Raw genomic sequence first — 11,800 nt, 5'->3', positions numbered from 1 at the left:
ATTTACGAGTTTCTTACGAGGAAGCACAACGACCGCGCTACGTGGAAACCCCACGTGGTCTTTACGACGAAAACTTAATTCTTCTTTACGAGGAAAATATAACCTCGCTAATTAACGAGGAAATGGCGACGAATCTTCTCTTACGACAATCATATAACGACGAAACGCCTTTCATCGCCATTTCCTCGTAAGCCTTCTTTTCCGAGGAAATAACGACGATTTTCGCCGTCGTTAAATTTGTGTTTTCTTGTAGTGGTTGTATCCAGAGAAATAGTAACTTTGCGTATCAATCTTGGAGCTGCTTGAGGACGGGGACATAAGAAGCATTAAGCCATTTGAAATCCTCAAACTTCTGAACATCAACAGTGACTCCTCTGAGGTTGTCCATGTTTATAGTAAACCATGACTTCATCGCAGCGTAGTTGATCTCGTTAGTGACAAGATGAAAGACGACTTTCTCAGGGGCCTTGGAGTTGAGCGCAGTGGAGTTAACCACAACCGAAGTAGCAACAATGTTATCAGAAAACACAAAGAAATGGTAAAGACTGTTATCGGTGATCTTAGAAGCCACAGCATAGTTTCTCTCTGCAAGCTTCTCCTGTAACTCAGAGTTCTGAAACCACTCAGTAGTGAGATGAACACCAAGGCAGTAAAGACTCTTGGGCACTTCCTCAGCAGCAATCTGAGCATACTTAGCACTCTTCTCAGTAACAGAACTCATATGCTCTTCAAAGACTGAATAGTAGCCTTGAGCCTCATGATCATAGTGGCGCTGTCGTAATGAAGCTGCTGAGCTTGGTAACGCAAGACAGCCATGTCGCGGATAGTGAGTTCAGAGTCAAGAACCGTCACGGGACGACTGGAAGCAGCGGCAGTGGAGAGAAGCAGCTGAGAGTTGCGGATCTGAGCGCTAAGGTCCCAAGCGAACTGAAGGTTTTTGCTTTCTTTAGCGATGACAACAAAGGCTTTAGCTAAAACAATTGTTTCCAATTTTCATGAGGCTTCATGTTCTGCAGGAAGACAAAGCATATCTCAGTTAGATACTCTCTAAAGTCAGAAATTCAAAAAATCTATAACTCTAACCTCTGATCTCACAGTAAGAACATCTTGATCAAACTGCTTTGTAGCTCCCATAAGTCTGGTTTTCAAGTCATCACAAACAGCTCTGTAATGACCAAATTTGTCATGTGAATAGCTCCCATCAGCGATCTCCATGTTCTGAAGGGTCTGCAGATCAGAGAGAGCCATGTTCAGCCCCGTGATATCATTCCTGATCAACACTGTTAGCTCCCGTATTTATTTTACTAATCTACAGCACGATTGATCTACATATGCTAGGAAGATGGGGTAGATCTGGCGACTATTCTTAAGATTGCATATTATTATTGACGTGGGAAGAAACCTGATTACATTTATGATTACACTCTGTCTACTCCCTTTGAGCTCAAAGAGTTCGAACAATCACAAAGGTAAGTGAGTTCAGAGCTTTAACTAAAACACAACATTTTGCTTCTGTTACTGTAAGAAAAGATTGAAGTATTAGTTATCTTTCAGGACTTTATAAAATATTGTTAATCATTTATAGACGTTTAAAAGGTCTATAAATCACTTTTAAGTGATAATAAATAATATATATGTTTGTCAAAATCTACAAATCATTTGTAAATATTTAAAAATCATTTATAAATAATTTATAAAGGTTTATAAACCATATATAAGGATTTATAAATCTTTTATAAAATATTATAAATCATTTATAAGAGTTTATAAAGAAATTTATTAGTTTTTATAAGAAAATTTATAGATTATATATAACGGTCTATAAATATTTTATTAAGACATTTATAAGATTTTATAAAACAATTTATAGATCATATATAAGGATTTATAAAACCATTTATTAGGTTCATAAATCTATTTATAATTGGTTATCAAAACAATTTATAAGGCTTTCTAAATATCTTTTGAAATATAATTCATTTATAAGACTTTATAAAATCAGTCTATAAGGATATGTATAACAAACTTGAACTTAGTTTTCTATAAGGCTATATAAAGATTATAAATAATTTATAAATGTTTATGAATCATTTATGAAGATTTATAAATAATTTATAAATTAATTTTAACTTATTTATAAGGGTTTATAAATCATTTATAAAAATATATCTATAAACTGATTTATAATGACTTATAAGTTGATGTTTCTAAAATCGCTCAAAAAGACTATGCACACAAAAAGTTTTGCAAAACATATACTTTTGTATCATTCCATGTGAGAAAAATTCTGTGAAAATCTCAATGCATGTTTCCATGCATTTAAACACAATCCTCTGTACGACCATAAGATAAATTAACTAAAACTCCGTTATCATTATTTTGTTCTAAAAAGATAACACATAATCACTTTCTAGTTTCTTTGGCATTAGTGCAAGCCAATCTGAGCACACGACAAACATATAAACATTTATAAATCAGTTTATGGACCCTTACAAATCGATTTAAAACCATTATAAATCAATTCATAAACGCTTATAAATAAGTACATATAACTTTTATAAATTAGTTCATAAGCCCTTATAAACCGATTCACAAACCCTCATAAACATTCATAAACCTTTATACTCGTTTATGATTTATAAGCCTTTCTTAATATTTATAACTAATTTATAAACTTTGATAAAATTATTTATAAATTATTATAACAGAATTCTAAGCTCTTATAAATGATTTTTAAATATTTATAAACCCTTATAAAATAATTTATAAACTCTCATAACTAATTTATAAACTCTTATAAATTAATTATAAGCATTTATCAACTCTTATAATATTATTTGTAAACGCTTATAAAATTATCAATGAGCACTTGTAAATGATTTATAAGACTTACTAGATCATTATAATTTGTTTTTAAAGGCTTATAAATAATTTATAAGACCCGTTTTAAATATTTATAATTTATTTATAAATCATTACAAAATGATGTATAAACATTTATAGCTGAGTATTAAAATATTTTAAATGATTTAAAACTCTTATAAATAATTTATAAGCCTTTAAAAAAATTTATAATGATCTAGTAAGTCTTATAAATCATTTACAAGTGCTCATTGATAATTTTATAAGCGTTTACGAGAAATCATTTATAAACGTTTATAAATAATTTTATGGTTTCTTTTGAATTTAAATTACCCAAATCCCTTGCATATGTGCAATTCCCAGCTATTCTGTACTTGAAATCAAACATTTCTAGTTCTACTTTCAAGTAAATGGATGCTCGTTATTATATCTCTGATAATCAAAATGATTGGTTCATAACCTAAAAATATATTAGATTACGCACCAAAAAACTCTTTCATAAAGAAGCATATGAATACAATAACTACTAAATATTCCAATGCCACATATTCCAGTGCATAACTGGCACTATGAATAGGCCTAAACCTTGAGTTTGACAGCTACAGAAGACACATTGTTCAACTAGGACAAAACCGGACGCACCCAGTTCATGGACGGACCAAGCAAACTACAAATTCTCTTTCCAGTGATAAGCATCATCAGTAATGTAGTTTCTTAGAGTACGGTTTCTTATAGATAAGCTTGGTACTGAAGGATAGTGACCAACATAGAAACAACTTCAACTGTATGCTTGCCTTTGTTCAACATCACACAGCTAGCCCTGCAAAATAATCAAAATCCATAGTTAGACAAAGAAATGTTTAGCATGATCATGTTTACTTTTGGTGAAAAAGCAAAAGCACGGTATCTACCAGTTGAACACCAAGCACATGCACTTCTATTACTTCCTGCTAGCATTAAATAAATGAATACATGTCAGAAAAGAGCACAAAGATCAAAATGAAGTCATGAAGCAATTAGCACAACATACCAATCTAGTTCCAACCAAGTCTCTCGCAACCACAATGTAAGCATCCACTAGTGTCTTGACAATGCAGCTGAAATTTATATTGTCATGAATAGCCTCAGAAACTTAATACTTGGTCCTATAAGCATTCATCATAGTAACTGTCAATCATAGGTACTTACTTCCGAGTTCTTCCCTAGGACATACTTAAGACACCGCATAAGCAATCTGAATACCGGCAGGGCTTCATGACGGCATGAGCAACAAAGGGAAGCCATTGATGAGACTAACTCCCTCACAAACAAAGACGGGGATGAATCTGCAAATGGGATACATAATATTACAAAATTCACGAACGGCTCCAAAAATTCACATACTCCCACCATCCCCAATCGCAGAGTACGCATCACAAAGAGTGATACTTGGTGAAGAAGCTCCGTCTGCGTCTCCACTCTGCATGAAAGCATCTGCAAAGCAACAACAACGAGGAGAAGCATTAAAATCTTGTTAATAATATCAACAGTGCCGGCCCATTACTAAATAATCAATGCATACATTTTTTCTTAATCAATTTGAATCGCTATGATCAGGAACGGCTATGTGTATCACATACCCTCACAAACGGATGATTGTCGGTCGAATTGAACTTCCAATCCCCATGTTTCTGTTCGTAACCGATAATAATCAAAAACCCTTCGAGTGCGGATTGAAGCTCGAGCAAACCGCGGGAGAGGTCCAGAACGGAGTCTGATACTAAACTGCATAGCTCATGAACGGATTGATCGACGACGGTGATAGACTCGGAAAACCATTTGAGGTTGTAGTCCTCGTCAAATCTCGCCGGAGAACTAGCCAGAGAATTCGTCAACGCCGTCAAATTTCGCCGGAGAACTCGCTAGCGTCGTCGAAGGAGTACTCTTCAGAATTGGCCAATCTCGTCGGCTCGGATATATTCAATTTCGTGGATCTGAGATCTGAAGAATTCGTAGGGAAAAAAAGAGTAGTTTTTAGATTTAATTAGTTAGGGTATAAAGTTACTTTGCCAATTAAAATTTTAAAGGTAAAGTTGGTTAAGGTAAAAATGAAAAGTGGTATCTTTAAAGTAGTATTTTTGGCAATTCTCCATCTAAGTATGCTAATTAATATAAGATATATTGTATCTATAAGACTATGAGTTATCTATACTATTATTTGAGAAATTAATTTGTTGATTTTCTGATTTGTCATGTTCTCCATAATTTTAAGCTTAGTCATATTTTATGCTTAATTGTTAATTTTGATAAATAATTTTAGTGACTTAGCTGATAACTTATCATTATCTTCAGAATAATTAAAAATTCTAACGAAAATATCATAGTTAATTTATATTATATTTTTTTTATTAATATTAAAATATTATATATATGTTTATAATATTTGGTTGGTAAAATTAAACAGACTATGTTTTAATATATATATATATATATATTATCACATAAGATAGAATAAATCATATATATGTTAAGATAAATTTTTTAGAACAATAAAAATCACTCATTGTGATAATTTCTGAAAAACTCTTCTTTACTACCCCTTTTTGGTCCCGAGGAAGGGAGGAGGCTAGGTTAGCCGAAAGATGGTTATCGGTTCAAGAATGCAAGGTATCCCTGTTTTTCCAGGGTAAGAAGGGGTAGAGAAAATGCCCTCAATCAAATACAAAAATAACCCAAAAGCCTTGTAAAATTACTATCAGTGTCTTTTGACCAAACAAAAAATCAGACTGTATTTTTACAAATATAAGCCCAGGAAGTCTTCTAGGGTTATGGAAGTCTTCTCTCATATAATAGATCTTAAAAATAAATTATAAATTTTATAAAAAATATTTTGATGGGAGAAATTGAAATCATGTAATTATAAACATTTGTAAATGATATAAATTAAGATCTAGTAAAATTGAATTGTTTTCAACATAGATGAGTGAATGTAGTGTGTCATGGTATTCTTTGGTTTAGAGTTTGGTAAAATATGTTATAGTATTGTTTATATTTTAGGGTTAGATTTTGGAAGTTTAATTTTCTTTTTTGAAAAATTTAATTTTTACTTATATGTATTTAGTTTTGTGTATATTAAATACTTTTAAAGTTGATTTTAAGTTTGACAAAAAAATTGATCTTAAGCTTTATGAAGTGTTTGTTTCTACTTTGTTAGTTATTTTGAGTTTAGCGTTTATGTAACTTAAGTCTTCCAATAATTAATGCATTTCATAGAAAGAATTTCTTGAAAGTCTTATGAATTAAAAATATTTAACCTTATTAGAATTTTGTGTCTTTATATAAAGAAAATTTACATATTCTCTCTCTTTCTCTCAAATGGTTGCAACAAAAATATAATGTTTTTCACTCTAAAACTCACCAACTTCCCTCTAATCTATTTGAGTTTGAAAACACCAAACTTTATATTAATTTTTCATTTTTATTTCATGTCTTTCTCATTAATTTATTTTGTTTTTGCAAGTTTTTCATTACATGGTTCTCATCTTCCACTCCTCTGAAGGTAGATCTATAAATCATATTTCTTCATTTGGTAACCTCTTGTTGCTTAAAACTCTTGCCTTTTGAAAACTTTTTTTTTGTTTTTAAAGCTCTTACCTTATTTTTGAAGTTTTTTTCTGTTTTGAAGTCATTTGAATGCTTTTGGATATGCATGTTTTTTCAGATATGAGTCAGATTTGGAAGACTTCGAGGGAAGTAAGATTTGGAGGACTTTTAGGGAAGTCTTATAACATATAATGCACCAGAAGACTTCCATGACAGAGTCTTCTCTCATGTCTCCTTTTTCATAACATATCTTAGCGTTTTGGTAAGTCTTCATGTCTGGTTTTTCTTCAAGTGATAACCTTTTGCTGCTTAAAACTCTTACCTTTTGAAAACTCTTTTTGTTGCTTAAAGCTCATACCTTATTTTTGAAGTTTTTCTTTGTTTTGAAGTCATTTGAATGCTTTTGGATATATATGTTTTTCAGATCTGAATCAAACTTTGGAAGACTTCCCTCAGAAATTTTCTAACATATAATGCATTACAAAACTTCATGGAAGTCTTCTAACGGAGTCTTCTCTCATGTCTCCTTTTTCAAAATAGATCTGAGCGTTTTGGTAAGTCTCCATTTTTGATTTTTCTTCATTTGGTAAAGCTCTTACATTTTTCCAAAGCCATGTTTTGAATCTTTGTTTTAGCTTCAGATCTGGAGCTATCAAAATGGAGGAGCTGTCCGATCATCTGGTAAACAGATCTGAGTGTGTTTAAGATGATGAAAGTTTCAAGTTTTAGGAAGCTTACATGAAGACTTTCTGGAAGACTTCATGGAAGTCGCCCACAAAGTATTCAAAAACCTGAATCATGAACACAAGAACTATCAAAGTTTATGATGTGTATGTCAAGTGCAGTCCAAACTTATATTTGTGGTTGAATGATCTCTAACTCCAAGTGTAATAGTTTTATTTATGGTTTATTTTGTGATTTATATGTGTACTCTTTTAGTTGTGGATTATTTTGTAAATTTGAAGAGATGTTAATGAAATGTTGGTAAATATGTTTATGTGTACAAAATTATCTTGCTAAAAGTACTTGACATTATTGAATTTATATATAACTTCAATAGCAGAACACAATAACATAAAAATTTAGTCAAATTTACTAAAACTAAAGGAGAAGACGTCTAAAAAATCATAGTTAAATTATACAAGATCAAACATTACATAAGTCTTCTAGAAAGTCTTCGGAAGACTTCTAGGAAGTCTTCTCGAAAGACTTAAATTTTAAACGAAAATTTAAAATATAAACGGGAAATTTAAGCGAGAAATTAAAATTTAAGCGGAGAACTTAAATTTTAAGAGAAAACTGAAATTTTAAATCACATGAACTTTAAAAAGTATATCTTATGTTCTAAAAAGACACAAACCACATATTCATGAATTACTTAACATTTATGAAAGTTAAAAAAAACTGATCTTAAAATTACTTAGCACTCTTGAAAATACAAGTTCCCATTTTAATAAAATGAATGTTGGCAATCTCATAATTATCACCAATTAAGTTATCAATTTCATTTAGTAGCTCCAATAGTGACAAATATACATGAATTAACAAGAAAATGTTAAAAAGTTTTTATAATTTTAGAGAAAATGAAAGTTTATTAAACATTGACGTAGAATCCGGCAGTCTTCCGGCAGAAGAATTATACAAAAATATTCCGGCATAATACTTCTAGGAAGTCATGCGTTTAGGTCATTTTTGAAATTTCAAATTTACAAAGAACAACTTCCAAAGAAGTCTACTCTACGGCAGACTTCTCTCGAAGTCTTACTTTGTAGATAATGGTTTATTTTTGTTTCCAAAAAAAATCTTGAAAATACCATAGTACACATACCATAAAGTCTTCTCAGATAGTCAGGTTAGTTTTGCCATTGACCGAACTGCGTCAGAAATTTGATTTTTTCTAGAAGACTTACCCGAAAGTCTTCTCTACAGAAGACTTCCAGGGAATGTGACTCAGTTGTCGGTGGAAGTATTCTCACTGTCGCTAAAAATCGTCTTAGGTTACTTTTGGAATTGACAAATAAATTTAATATTAACTGGAAATCTTATGGCTCTTATGTCGTAACCAAAGGTTTGACGATAATCTTCGAATAAAAATGTGGACGATTTCGAGGAAGCCTTCCGTCAGAAGACTTACATAGAAACTTCTGGTTAAAATTAAATATTTAAGTTTTATTTGTCAATTGCAAACGTAACCTAAGACGACTTTCAACGATAATGAGAAGACTTCCACAGACAGTTGAGACGATTTCTCTGAAAGTCTTATGCAGAGAAGACTTCCTAGGAAGTCTTTTAGAGAAAGTCAAAGTTTGAAACAATTCGGTCAATTGCAAAATTAACATGTTTATCCGAGAATACTTTCCGGTAAGTCTTTACTTTTTTTTTGTTAACAAAGAAAAGTTGGAAGACTTCTAGAGAAATCGTCTCTAAAACATACAAAAAAATACAATTGCAAAACTAACCTATGCATTGACCAAAGCCAAATCTGTAAACAAAAAATCCAAAATCATTGTTAGATTCAATGAGGTTAATGTTTAGCCTCTCCAAGCACACATCACTTCTTAATGAAAGTCACTCACTCGTTCTTGACTAAGAATCATGAACTTGAGTAACTCTAATAAGCTTATAAATTTTGGAATAAAAAGTTGGGATGTTGGGATGAAATGGTTTATGTGTGTAGGAAATAATAATATGAAGATGCTGATGTTGATTTTAGGTGCATTTAGACCTTGAAATTGGTTGTTCATAGTGGTTGATGTATTGATGACAATGATTATGTTGTAAATATACGAGGAGGATGAGGATGAATGAGTAAAACAAACATTTTCGAAAGAAAAAAAATCGCATTTTCGTGAATAATCTGAACTTCTTCACAAAGTCATGGGTCAGTTTGCATTTTACTTTTCGTTTTGAGTCATTTTTGCAAAAACCCATTAAAAAATGGAGGATTTACCAAATATGACCCAAAACTTGACTTTGATTGCAAAAGTTTACCCAAACTTGAATCAAATGCAAAACTAACCTAAAAGCCTTGTGAAATTACAACCAGCCCCTTGTGACCAAACAAAAAATCATAAGCCATTTTTATGAATATAGCCCTAGTAAGTCGTTTGAGATACTGGAAATCGTCTAGACGATTTACAAGTAATCGTCTAGACGACTTACAAGCAATCGTCTAGACGACTTACAAGTAAGTCGTCTGGTGTAGTTGATCTTAAAAATAATTTATAATTTTTTAAAAAAATATTTTGACAAATAAAAAATTAAAATCATGTAATTATAAACAATTTTAAGTAATGTAAATTAAGATATAATAAAATTGAATAGGTTTCATAGATGAGTGAAAATAGTTAATCATGATATTCTTTGGTTTTATGATTTGACAACATATGTTGTAGTATTGTATGTATTCTTAGGGTTAGATTTTGGAAAGCTTGAATGTTTTTTTGAAAATTTAAATTTTTACCTATAAATGTTTATTTTTGTGTATAGTAAAACACTTTTGAAGTTTAATTTGATTTTATGAAGTGTTTAGCTAGTTAATTAAGTTTAGGGTAAAAGAATGGATATTCCAATATCCTTATTCTTTTATAGGGTTTATGTTCAGGGTCTAGACGACTAACTTGTAAGTCGTCCGGTGAATAATTTAAATCAGACGACTTACATGTAAGTCATCCAAATATTTCCGCCTAAAAAAATATTTTCCCGCTTAAATAATTTAAACCAGACGACTTACAAGTCGTCTAGGAAGTCTTCTATTTTACTTTTCCGCTAAAAATATTTTAGTTTCCCGCTAAAAATATTTAGTTTCCCGCTAAAAATATTAAAGTCTTTTGGGTGACTTACAAGTAAGTCGTTTAGAAAATCGTCTGAATCAAAAATATTTAACCCAATTGGATTTTTTTTCTCCATATATAAAGAAAAATTTACACATTCTCCCTCCTTCTTTCAAATGGCTGCAACAAAAATGTAATGTTCATCATTCTAAAACTCTTCAACCTCACTCTAATCTCTTTGAACTTATAAACACTAAGCTTTATATCAATTTATTGTTATTGTCTCATGTTTTTCTCACTAATTTATCCTGTTTTTGCAGGTTTTTCATCACATGGTTCTCATCTTCCACTGATTTATAGGTAGATCTATCAATTTTAGATATGTATTTTTGTGTGCTCTATAAAAGTAGATTTATCTAATCTTCCACTCATTTTCTCTGTTTTTAAGTCATTTGAACTTTTTTGAATATGCAGGTTTTTCAGATCTGGATTTGGATATGCAGGTTTTTCAGATCTGGAAGACCTCTGGGACGACTTACCTGTTAGTCGTCTAAAATATAATGCGCTAGACGACTTCCAGGAAGTCGTCTGACGGAGTCTTCTCCCATGTCTCTCCCTTTCATAACAGATCTGAGCGTTTTGGTAAGTTTTTATGTCTGATTTTTCTTCATTTGGTAACTTTCTGTTGTATAAAGTTCTTACTTTTTTCCCAAACTAAAACTCTCCAAACCCACTCTAATCTCTTTGACTTGAAAACACCAAAATTGATATGAATTTTTCAGTTTTGTCTCATGTCTTTCTCACTAATCTATCTTTTTTTTGCAGGTTTTTAATCAGATGTTTCTCATCTTCCACTCATTTAAATGTAGATCTATTAATTTTAGATATATGTATTTTTGTGTGTTATATAAAGGTAGATTTATCTAATCTTCCACTCATTTAAATGTAGATCTATTAATTTTAGATATATGTATTTTTGTGTGTTATATAAAGGTAGATTTATCTAATCTTCCACTCATTTTCTCTGTTTTTATGTCATTTGAACATTTTTTGATATGCAGGTTTTTCCGATCTGGATTTGATATGCAGGTTTTTCAGATCTGGAAGACTTCTGGGACGACTTACCTGTTAGTCGTCTAAAATATAATGCGCTAGATGACTTCCAGGAAGTCTTCCAGACGACTTCCACGACTTCCTGGAAGTCTTCTGACGAAGTTTTCTTACATATCAAGTGGAGTTCAAGCTTGCCTTTGTAGAGGAATGATCTATAATAGTTTTGTTTGTGGTCTTTTTTGTGATTTGCATGTCCACTCTTTTAGTTGTGATTTTTTTTGTAAAATCAGTAATAATGTTTCCCAAGATGTAATATATGTGCTAACAATGTGTTTACACATTTACAAATCAATGAAATAATATACTTTAATAGTTTTTTTCTTATATTTGGATCTACCATATGCAATAATAAACTCCAATGGCCTTCTTCTCATCTTAATAAACAAGAATGTTGGTAGCCTTATATTGATACAACATTTTAAGAAGCATTTTAACTCTTCTTCCAACTCATAACAATAATCATCATTGGT

At 31.1% G+C, this 11,800-nt stretch overlaps 1 long non-coding RNA gene across 1 annotated transcript; it reads right to left on the bottom strand.

Annotated features, from left to right (window-relative positions):
* Window positions 1-3,281: 3,281 nt before the first annotated feature.
* Window positions 3,282-4,834, bottom strand: LOC106317005. Its single transcript, XR_001265028.1, has 5 exons — window positions 4,482-4,834; window positions 4,051-4,335; window positions 3,893-3,959; window positions 3,774-3,809; window positions 3,282-3,682 (listed from the first exon to the last, which is right to left on the bottom strand). It is a non-coding gene; the product is annotated as an uncharacterized LOC106317005 (long non-coding RNA).
* Between the last annotated feature and the right edge of the window lie 6,966 nt (window positions 4,835-11,800).

This window comes from Brassica oleracea, chromosome C9, assembly GCF_000695525.1.
Source record: "Brassica oleracea var. oleracea cultivar TO1000 chromosome C9, BOL, whole genome shotgun sequence".
NCBI classification, from domain to species: Eukaryota; Viridiplantae; Streptophyta; class Magnoliopsida; order Brassicales; family Brassicaceae; genus Brassica; species Brassica oleracea.
Note: the sequence above shows the minus strand (reverse complement) of the source record. Positions and strands in the feature narration are given on the sequence as shown.